This window comes from Lolium perenne, chromosome 7 (assembly GCF_019359855.2).
Source record: "Lolium perenne isolate Kyuss_39 chromosome 7, Kyuss_2.0, whole genome shotgun sequence".
Lineage (NCBI taxonomy): Eukaryota > Viridiplantae > Streptophyta > Magnoliopsida > Poales > Poaceae > Lolium > Lolium perenne.
This window is the reverse complement of record NC_067250.2, coordinates 289,417,900-289,428,862: the sequence shown is the minus strand read 5'-3', so window position 1 is coordinate 289,428,862 and position 10,963 is coordinate 289,417,900.

The window sequence follows — 10,963 nt, the reverse complement described above, 5'->3', positions numbered from 1 at the left end:
ATTATTTTCATTTTTATTTCAATAGAGAGAAGAAATTTGTAGGTACAATTGAGATTTCCAAAGTAGTGCAACATATTAAAATAAATTTAAGAGAGAAGTCCAATTTACCCTCTAAACTTGTCTCAAAGTTCAGCTTACAACCCTCAACTTTATTTTGATTCAACTTTCAACCCTGAATTCTAAAAACGATTCATAATCACCCCTTGCATTGTCTTAAGCCGGGTTTTCTTGTCAGGTAATGTATTGTATTGGTAAAATAGTGCGTACATGTATTCTATGTCTTTAACTCTTCATCTTCAACAATATTCTTCATTTTCAACTCTTTCCTCGTCGGAATAAAAATACCTCCCCCGCGGCTCGCTGCGCTGCGTGGTGGTTGCCCCGTGTTGGCGGAAGGCTGGGGCGCGACAGGTGATGTAGAGGGCATACCCTGGGTGTTATTGTCCGATGGAGGAACCCCTCTGCGGTCGCCATGGTCTCGTTCCAGGGTGTTATTGTCCGATGGAGGAACCCCTTCTTTGCCGCTGCCACTTCCTCAGCCGCCTCCTCCGCCTACAGCCGTCTCCACCTTGCATCTACATCCTCTTCCTCCTCATCCTCATGGCCATCGTTGGCCTCCCAATCTTCTTTCCGGTCGTCCGTCGGCTGGGAATTAGAGCTGCTAAGTGTGGAAATTATGTCCCATCAATGGAGCCATTCAGGCCGCTTCCCCTTGCTATCGGTGTCCGATGACAAAGAGAGGTTGCTCCTAGTCAGAGAGGAGAGGAGAGATGAAGGGCGCCGGCCGGTTGGAGATAGGAATGCGTAGACATAGGGGTTTTATTGAGCGGGGATGAATGGTGGGGAAGATATCGAAGAAGGCAGCGGTTGCTCTTCCGTGGAGTCCGCGCTCTGATCTAGCGGTTCGCGCGATTGATCAACGCGGTTGCCACTGCGGCGGTTCTCCTTCCCAGCAACTTCACCATCATCACGCGTCAATAATAACTCCTTCGCAAGGTAGGCGACGGTTGGGCATCGTTCGTGTGTCAATGACACGTCGGGCCCGCCACTCCCCTTCTTGCTTCTCCCTCTGTCCGGCGCGCCTGAAGCGTCCCCTGTGAAGCGTCCCCTGTGGAGCGCTGGACACCGTATTGGGCCGCGCTGGCATAAGAAGGCTTTGAGACGTGTGACTGGTGCCGCAAATATCTTTGGGAGACGAGACTAGAGATGCTCTTAAGGCACGCACACACGCAGCTGCTCCTCCTCACTCCCTCTTATTAGGCCGACCCAACCACCCAGAGAGGTTATCTACATTTTTTACTATGAAACCTTTCAGATTTTGAAAAAAAAAATCATATCTAAAAACCATTCAGATTAAAAAATTTGCCCGAATTTGAAATTTTTCTCGAATTTGAAAATTGCTCCAAATTAAAATCCGCTAGAATTTCAAATTTGCTCCAATTTAAAATTTTATTGAATTTAAATTTGCCTCAAATTTGAAAAATGCTCCAAATTAAAATCTACTCGAATTTAAAATTTTCTCCAATTTAAAATTTTGTCGAATTTAAAATTTGCTCGGATTTGAAAAGGTTCAAAAATAGAAAAACAAAAAAGGGAAAACAGAAAACCCAAAAAAAAGAGTTTTTCGCTTGCCCTTTTTTGTTTGAAAAACGAAAGAGAGAAAAAGAAAAAAAACGAAAAACCACAAAAAAACCACCCAAAGTAGAGAAGAACCGAAAAAACAAAAGAACGGAAAACTCAAGATGGGCCGTGGCCCGCTTCCTCGTGGCCCGCTTCCTCCTGCACGTGTGCGGGCGTTTATCCGCCCCGCTCCTAGGCGGGGAATATGTTTTTCTCTCCAAAAAAAAGGCGGGGAATATGTTTTGGCTAATTAGTTGCTAATCCGTGAGATGTAGCTTCTTTCCCGAGCAACAAATCCACGGGGTTCCCTATTCCCCGCTCGTTAGCGCGTCGGCGCGTGCATCGCCTGAAGTCAACTCCGAATGGGCCGGCCCATTAGTCTGTTTGATCGAGAAAATAGTACTGTAAATTCTTCTTTTGTTTTGGTACAACAAGTGAGCCACAATGCAGTGTTGTCAACTCCTCCCCTCCCCTCCCCGTCTGAGACCAGGGATCAAATCCCGGTACCTACACGGATGCACACACTTTTTTCAAACTTACACAGAATTCGAAATCGAGCAAAATTTGTACAAATTTCAAAACCAGACAAAAATTAAATCTGAGCAAATTTCAGAACCAACAAAAACTTTATAATTTGCTCGATTTTAAATAGCTCCTATTAAGAAAATTTTCAAATTTAAAATTTGCTCGAATTTAAACATTGCTCAAATTTGAAATTTTCTCGAATTATGAAAATATTTTCAAAAACTGAAAATGGAAATCTCAAAAAACCGCAAAAAACAAAAACAAAAAAACAAAAAACAAAAACCGATAGAAAATAATCTAACCAGCAAAAAATAAAAGAAAATACGAAAATACGAAAGCAGAGAAATATGAGAAAGATGGGCCATGGCCCGCTCGCTTTTCCACACTAGCGGGGGTTAATCTGCCCCGCTAATGAGAGGGAAATAGGATTTCCGCAAATTCACCGATATGGTCTTTTCCCATTTCTTTCGTAGCCCAACTAAATAACCAGCATTAGTAAGCCCATAGGATGCTGGCCCAAGATGCAAACTGATCATAGCCATGTCTCAATATGGCGACCACTAGTTATTTCTCAACCATAACCATCCTCGTGCAGGAAAAATTTCTCCGTCCCCATCCCCATGAACTGTCATGGGGTCAGTTCTTTTACCAACCCATTCCCATCAGGTAAACAAATAACCATCGGTTAACCATCCCCGCTTTAGCTAGTAACTATGAGCCCAAAATAAAATGACAAAATGGTACGATGATGGAGAGTTTATGAAGGAGAGACAAGCGTTTGAGAGTTGAGATTTGGGGGCTACGGCGGTGATGTCTACGGGTGCTTCTATTCTTGTAGACAGTGTTGGGCCTCCAAGAGCAGAGGTTTGTAGAACAGCAACAAGTTTCCCTTAAGTGGATCACCCAAGGTTTATCGAACTCAGGGAGGAAGAGGTCAAAGATATCCCTCTCAAGCAACCCTGCAACCACAAAGCAAGAAGTCTCTTGTGTCCCCACCACACCTAATACACTTGTCAGGTGTATAGGTGCACTAGTTCGGCGAAGAGATAGTGAGATGCAAGTAATATGGATGAGTATGAGTGGTAATAGCAATCTGAATATAATATGGCAGCGAGTAAACATGCAACAAAACAGTAAACAAACGGAGATTCGATGTATGGAAACAAGGCCTAGGGATCCTGCTTTCACTAGTGGACACTCTCAACAATGATCACATAATAGAACCACTCTACACTGTCTTGTTGGATGATGAACATCACTAATTGTGTAGGATTACACGAACCCTCAATGCCGGAGTTAACAAGCTCCACAATATTCGATATTCATGTTTAAATAACCTTAGAGTGCATGATAGATCAACACAACTACACCAAGTACTAACATAGCATGCACACTGTCACCATCACACTGTGAAGGAGGCATAGATCACATCAATACTATCATAGCAATAATTAACTTCATAATCTACAAGAGATTACAATCATAACCTACGCCAAGTACTACACGATGCACACACTGTCACCATTACACCGTGGAGGAGGAATAGACTACTTTAATAACATCACTAGAGTAGCACATAGAATAGTAGTGATACAAAGCACATTGCAATCATAAAGGGATATAAATAAGCACTTCACTATGCTATTCATAACAGTGAATAAGTATTATGTGAAATATAGCCTAAGAGACCCACACGGTGCACACACTGTCACCTTTACACACGTGGGACAAGGAGTCTTCGGAGATCACATAAGTAAAATCCACTTGACTAGCATAATGACATCCAGATTACAAGCATCATCATATGAATCTCAATCATGTAAGGCAACTCATGAGATTATTGTATTGAAGTACATAGGGAGAGAGATTAACCACATAGCTACCGGTATAGCCCTTAGCCTCGATGGAGAACTACTCCCTCCTCATGGGACACAACAGTGTTGATGAAGATGGCGGTGTGGAGATGGCAGCGGTGTCGATGGAGAAGCCTTCCGGGGGCACTTCCCCGTCCCGGCGGCATGCCGGAACAGAGACTCCTGTCCCCCAGATCTTGGCTTCGCGATGGCGGCGGCTCTGCAAGGTTTCTCGTACCGTGGCTTTTCCGTCTCGAAGATTTAGGTCAGGGACCTTTAAATAGGCGAAGAGGCAGAGTCGGAGGGCTGACGAGGCGATGACACAATAGGGGGGTGCGACCCACCCCCTGGCCGCGCTGGCCTGTCATCTGGGGCCCACAGGGCCCTCCTCTGGTGGCTCTCGGGTGTTCTGGAAGCTTCATGCAATTCTAAGATGCTGGACGTTGATTTCGTCCAATTCCGAGAATATTTCCTTACTAGGATTTCTGAAACCAAAAACAGCAGAAAACAGGAACTTGCACTTCAGCATCTCGTCAATAGGTTAGTTCCAGAAAATGCATAATAATGACATAAAGTGTGAACAAAACATGTAGGTATTGTCATAAAACAAGCATGGAACATAAGAAATTATTGATACGTTGGAGACGTATCAGCATTCCCAAGCTTAGTTCCTACTCGTCCCGAGTAGGTAAACGATAACAAAGATAATTTCTGAAGTGACATGCTACCAACATGATCTTCATCATACTATTGTAAATCATATGAGATGAATGCAGCGATTCAAAGCAATGGTAAAGACAATGAGTAAACAATTGAATCATATAGCAAAGACTTTTCATGAATAGTACTTTCAAGAAAAGCATCAATAAGTCTTGCATAAGAGTTAACTCATAAAGCAATAAATTCATAGTAAAGGTATTGAAGCAACACAAAGGGAGATTAAGTTTCAGCGGTTGCTTCCAACTTGTAACATGTATATCTCATGGATAGTTGTCAACATAAAGTAATATGATGAATGCACATATGCAAGTATGTAAGAATCAATGCACAGTTAACACAAATGTTTGCTTCTAAGGTGGAAGGAAGTGGGTAAACTGACTCAACATAAAAGTAGAAGAAAGGCCCTTCAAAGAGGGAAGCATGGATTGCTATATTTGTGCTAGAGCTTTTATTTTGAAAACATAAAGAGAGCATAAAAATAAAGTTTTGAGAGGTGTTTGTTGTTGTCAACGAATGGTAGTGGGCACTCTAACCCCCTTGCCAGACAAACCTTCAAAGAGCGGCTCCCATGAAACATTTTTATTTTTGGGTGGCACTCCTTCCAACCTTTACTTTCACAAACCATGGCTAACCGAATCCTCGGGTGCACCTTATGATCTCATACCATGAAGGAGTGCCTTTTTATTTTAGTTTTATTTAGATGACACTCCTCCCCACCTTTGCTTTCTCAAGCCATGGCTAACCGAATCCTCGGGTGCCGTCCAACAATCACATACCATGGAGGAGTGTCTATTTTTAAAATTATGAAAGTTAATTAATTTGGGACTGGGAATCCCATTGCCAGCTCTTTTTGCAAAATTATTGGATAAGCGGATGATGCCCCTAGTCCATTGGTGAAAGTTGCCCAACAAGATTGAAAGATAAACACCACATACTTCCTCATGAGCTATAAAATATTGACACAAATAAGAGGTAATAACTTTTGAAGTGTTTAAAGATAGCACTCAAGCAATTTACTTTGGAATGGCGGAGAAATACCATGTAGTAGGGAGGTATGGTGGACACAAATGGCATAGTTTTGGCTCAAGGATTTGGATGCACGAGAAGTAATCCTTCTCAATACAAGGCTTAGGCTAGCAAGGTTATTTGAAGCAAACACAAGTATGAACCGGTACAGCAAAACCCACATAAAAACATATTGCAAGCATTATAATACTCTACACTATCATCCTTGTTGCTCAAACCCTTACTAGAAAATATCTAGACTTTAGAGAGACCAATCATGCAAACCAAATTTGAACAAGCTCTATGTATTTCTTCACTAATAGGTGCAAAGTATATGATGCAAGAGCTTAAACATGATCTATAACAATTGCCAAGTATCAAATTATCCAAGACGTTCTACCAATTACCACATGTAGCATTTTCCGTTTCCAACCATATAACAATTAACGAAGCAGTTTATCCTTCGCCATGAAAATTAAAAGCTAAGAACACATGTGTTCATATGAACCAGCGGAGCGTGTCTCTCTCCCACACAAGCATGAATTTATTCAAACCAAAGCAAAAACAAAAGCAAACAGACGCTCCATGTAAAATACATAAGATGTGACCGAATAAAAATATAGTTTCAAGAGAAGAAACCTGATAATTTGTCGATAAAGAAGGGGATGCCTTGGGCATTGATACGCGTACAACACGCGTCCGTTGGGAACCCCAAGAGGATGGTGTGATGCGTACAGCGGCAAGTTTTCCCTCAGTAAGAAACCAAGGTTTATCGAACCAGTAGGAGCCAAGAAGCACGTTGAAGGTTGATGGCGGCGGGATGTAGTGCGGCGCAACACCAGGGATTCCGGCGCCAACGTGGAACCTGCACAACACAACCAAAGTAATTTGCCCCAACGTAACAGTGAGGTTGTCAATCTCACCGGCTTGCTGTAACAAAGGATTAGATGTATAGTGTGGATGATGATGTTTGCAGAAAACAGTAAAGAACAATTGCAGTAGATTGTATTTCAGATGTAAAGAATAGGACCGGGGTCCACAGTTCACTAGAGGTGTCTCTCCCATAAGAATTAGCATGTTGGGTGAACAAATTACAGTTGGGCAATTGACAAATAATGAGGGCATGACAATGCACATACAAGATATGATGAGTATTGTGAGATTTAATTGGGCATTACGACAAAGTACATAGACCGCTATCCAGCATGCATCTATGCCTAAAAAGTCCACCTTCAGGTTATCATCCGAACCCCTTCCAGTATTAAGTTGTAAACAACAGACAATTGCATTAAGTATGGTGCGTAATGTAACTGACAACTACATCCTTAGACATAGCATCGATGTTTTATCCCTAGTGGCAACAGCACATCCACAACCTTAGAACTTTCTATCACTGTCCCAGATTTAATGGAGGCATGAACCCACTATCGAGCATAAATACTCCCTCTTGGAGTTACAAGAAAAAACTTGGCCAGAGCCTCTACTAGCAACGGAGAGCATGCAAGATCATAAACAATACATGATAGATTGATAATCAACATAACATAGCATTCACTATCCATCGGATCCCAACAAACACAACATATAGTATTACAGATAGATGATCTTGATCATGTTAGGCAGCTCACAAGATCCGACAATGATAGCACAATGAGGAGAAGACAACCATCTAGCTACTGCTATGGACCCATAGTCCAGGGGTGAACTACTCACACATCACTCCAGAGGCGACCATGGCGGTGTAGAGTCCTCCGGGAGATGATTCCCCTCTCCGGCAGGGTGCCGGAGGTGATCTCCTGAATCCCCCGAGATGGGATTGGCGGCGGCGGCGTCTCTGGAAGGTTTTCCGTATCGTGGCTCTCGGTACTGGGGGTTTCGCGACGAAGGCTATTTGTAGGCGGAAGGGCAGGTCAGGGGGCCACAAGAGGGCCCCACACAACAGGCCAGGCCGCGCCGCCCTAGTGTGGCATCGCCTCGTGGCCCCACTTCGTAAGTCCTCCGGTCTTCTGGAAGCTTCGTGGAAAAATAGGCCCCTGGGCGCTGATTTCGTCCAATTCCGAGAATATTTCCTTACTAGGATTTCTGAAACCAAAAATAGCAGAAAATAGCAACCGGCTCTTCGGCATCTTGTTAATAGGTTAGTGTCGGAAAATGCATAAATACGACATAATGTATGCATAAAACATGTAGGTATCATCAATAAAGTAGCATGGAACATAAGAAATTATCGATACGTTGGAGACGTATCAGCATCCCCAAGCTTAGTTCCTACTCGTCCCGAGTAGGTAAACGATAACAAAGATAATTTCTAGAGTGACGTGCCATCATAATCTTGATCATACTATTGTAAACATATGTAATGAATGCAGCGATCCAAGACAATGGTAAAGAAAATGAGTAAACAACTGAATCATATAGCAAAGACTTTTCATGAATAGTACTTTCAAGACAAGCATCAATAAGTCTTGCATAAGAGTTAACTCATAAAGCAATAAATTCATAGTAAATGTATTGAAGCAACACAAAGGAAGATTAAGTTTCAGCGGTTGCTTTCAACTTGTAATATGTATATCTCATGGATAGGTGTCAACATAAAGTAGTATGATGAATGCAAATATGCAAGTATGTAAGAATCAATGCACAGTTAACACAAGTGTTTGCTTCTTGAGGTGGGAGGAAATAGGTAAACTGACTCAACATAAAAGTAGAAGAAATGTCCTTCAAAGAGGAAAGCATCGATTGCTATATTTGTGCTAGAGCTTTTATTTTGAAAACATAAAGAGAGCATAAAAGTAAAATTTTGAGAGGTGTTTGTTGTTGTGAATGAATGGTAGTGGGCACTCTAACCCCCTTGCCAGACAAACCTTCAAAGAGCGGCTCCCATGAAACATTTTTATTTTTGGGTGGCACTCCTTCCAACCTTGCTTTCACAAACCATGGCTAACCGAATCCTCGGGTGCCTGCCAACAATCTCATGCCATGAAGGAGTGCCTTTTTATTTTAGTTTTATTATGATGACACTCCTCCCCACCTTTGCTTTCTCAAGCCATGGCTAACCGAATCCTTCGGGTGCCGTCCAATAATCACATACCATGGAGGAGTGTCTACTTTGGTTAATTAATTTGGGACTGGGAATCCCATTACCAGCTCTTTTTGCAAAATTATTGGATAAGCGGATGAAGCCACTAGTCCATTGGTGAAAGTTGCCCAACAAGATTGAAAGATAAACACCACTTACTTCCTCATGAGCTATAAAACATTGACACAAATCAGAGGTGATAAATTTTGAATTGTTTAAAGGTAGCACTCAAGCAATTTACTTTGGAATGGCGGAGAAATACCATGTAGTAGGTATGTATGATGGACACAAATGGCATAGTTATTGGCTCAAGGATTTGGATGCACGAGAAGTAATCCTTCTCAATACAAGGCTTAGGATAGCAAGGTTATTTGAAGCAAACACAAGCATGAACCGGTACAGCAAGACTCACATAAAAAACATATTGCAAGCATTATAAGACTCTACACTGTCATCCTTGTTGCTCAAACCTTTACTAAAAAATATCTAGACTTTAGAGAGACCAATCGTGCAAACCAAATTTCAACAAGCTCTATGTATTTCTTCACTAATAAGTGCAAACTATATGATGCAAGAGCTTAAACATGATCTATAATAATTGCCAAGTGTCAAATTATCCAAGACATTTTACCAATTACCACATGTAGCATTTTTCCGTTTCCAACCATATAACAATTAACGAAGCAGATTATCCTTCGCCATGAACATTATGAGTAAAGCCAAGGACATATTTGTCCATATGCAACAGCGGAGCGTGTCTCTCTCCCACAAGATGAATGCTATGATCCATTTTATTCAAACAAAACAAAAAACAAAAAACAAACAGACGCTCCAAGCAAAATACATAAGATGTGATGGAATAAAAATATAGTTTCACTAGAGGAACTTAATACGCGTACAGCACGCGTTCGTTGGGAACCCCAAGAGGAAGGTGTGATGCGTACAGCGGTAAGTTTTCCCTCAGTAAGAAACCAAGGTTTATCGAACCAGTAGGAGCCAAGAAGCATGTTGAAGGTTGATAGCGGCGGGATGTAGTGCGGCGCAATACCAGGGATTCCGGCGCCAACGTGGAACCTGCACAACACAACCAAATTACTTTGCCCCAACGTAACAGTGAGGTTGTCAATCTCACCGGCTTGCTGTAACAAAGGATTAGATGTATAGTGTGGATGATGATGTTTGCAGAAAACAGTAAAGAACAATTGCAGTAGATTGTATTTCAGATGTAAAGAATAGGGCCGGGGTCCACAGTTCACTAGAGGTGTCTCTCCCATAAGAATTAGCATGTTGGGTGAACAAATTACAGTTGGGCAATTGACAAATAATGAGGGCATGACAATGCAGATACATGATATGATGAGTATTGTGAAATTTAATTGGGCATTACGACAAAGTACATTGACCGCTATCCAGCATGCATCTATGCCTAAAAAGTCCACCTTCAGGTTATCATCCGAACCCCTTCCAGTATTAAGTTGTAAACAACAGACAATTGCATTAAGTATGGTGCGTAATGTAACCGACAACTACATCCTTAAACATAGCATCGATGTTTTATCCCTAGTGACAACAGCACATCCACAACCTTAGAACTTTCTGTCACTGTCCCAGATTTAATGGAGGCATGAACCCACTATCGAGCATAAATACTCCCTCTTGGAGTTACAAGCAAAAACTTGGCCAGAGCCTCTACTAGCAACGGAGAGCATGCAAGATCATAAACAACACATGATAGATTGATAATCAACATAACATAGCATTCACTATCCATCGGATCCCAACAAACACAACATATAGTATTACAGATAGATGATCTTGATCATGTTAGGCAGCTCACAAGATCCGACAATGATAGCACAATGAGGAGAAGACAACCATCTAGCTACTGCTATGGACCCATAGTACAGGGGTGAACTACTCACACATCACTCCGGAGGCGACCATGGCGGTGTAGAGTCCTCCGAGAGATGATTCCCCTCTCCGGCAGGGTGCCGGAGGCGATCTCCTGAATCCCCGAGATGAGATTGGCGGCGGCGTCTCTGGAAGGTTTTCCGTATCGTGGCTCTCGGTACTGGGGGTTTCGCGACGAAGGCTATTTGTAGGCGGAAGGGCAGGTCAGGGGGCCACACAAGGGCCCCACACAACAGGCCGGCGCGGCCAA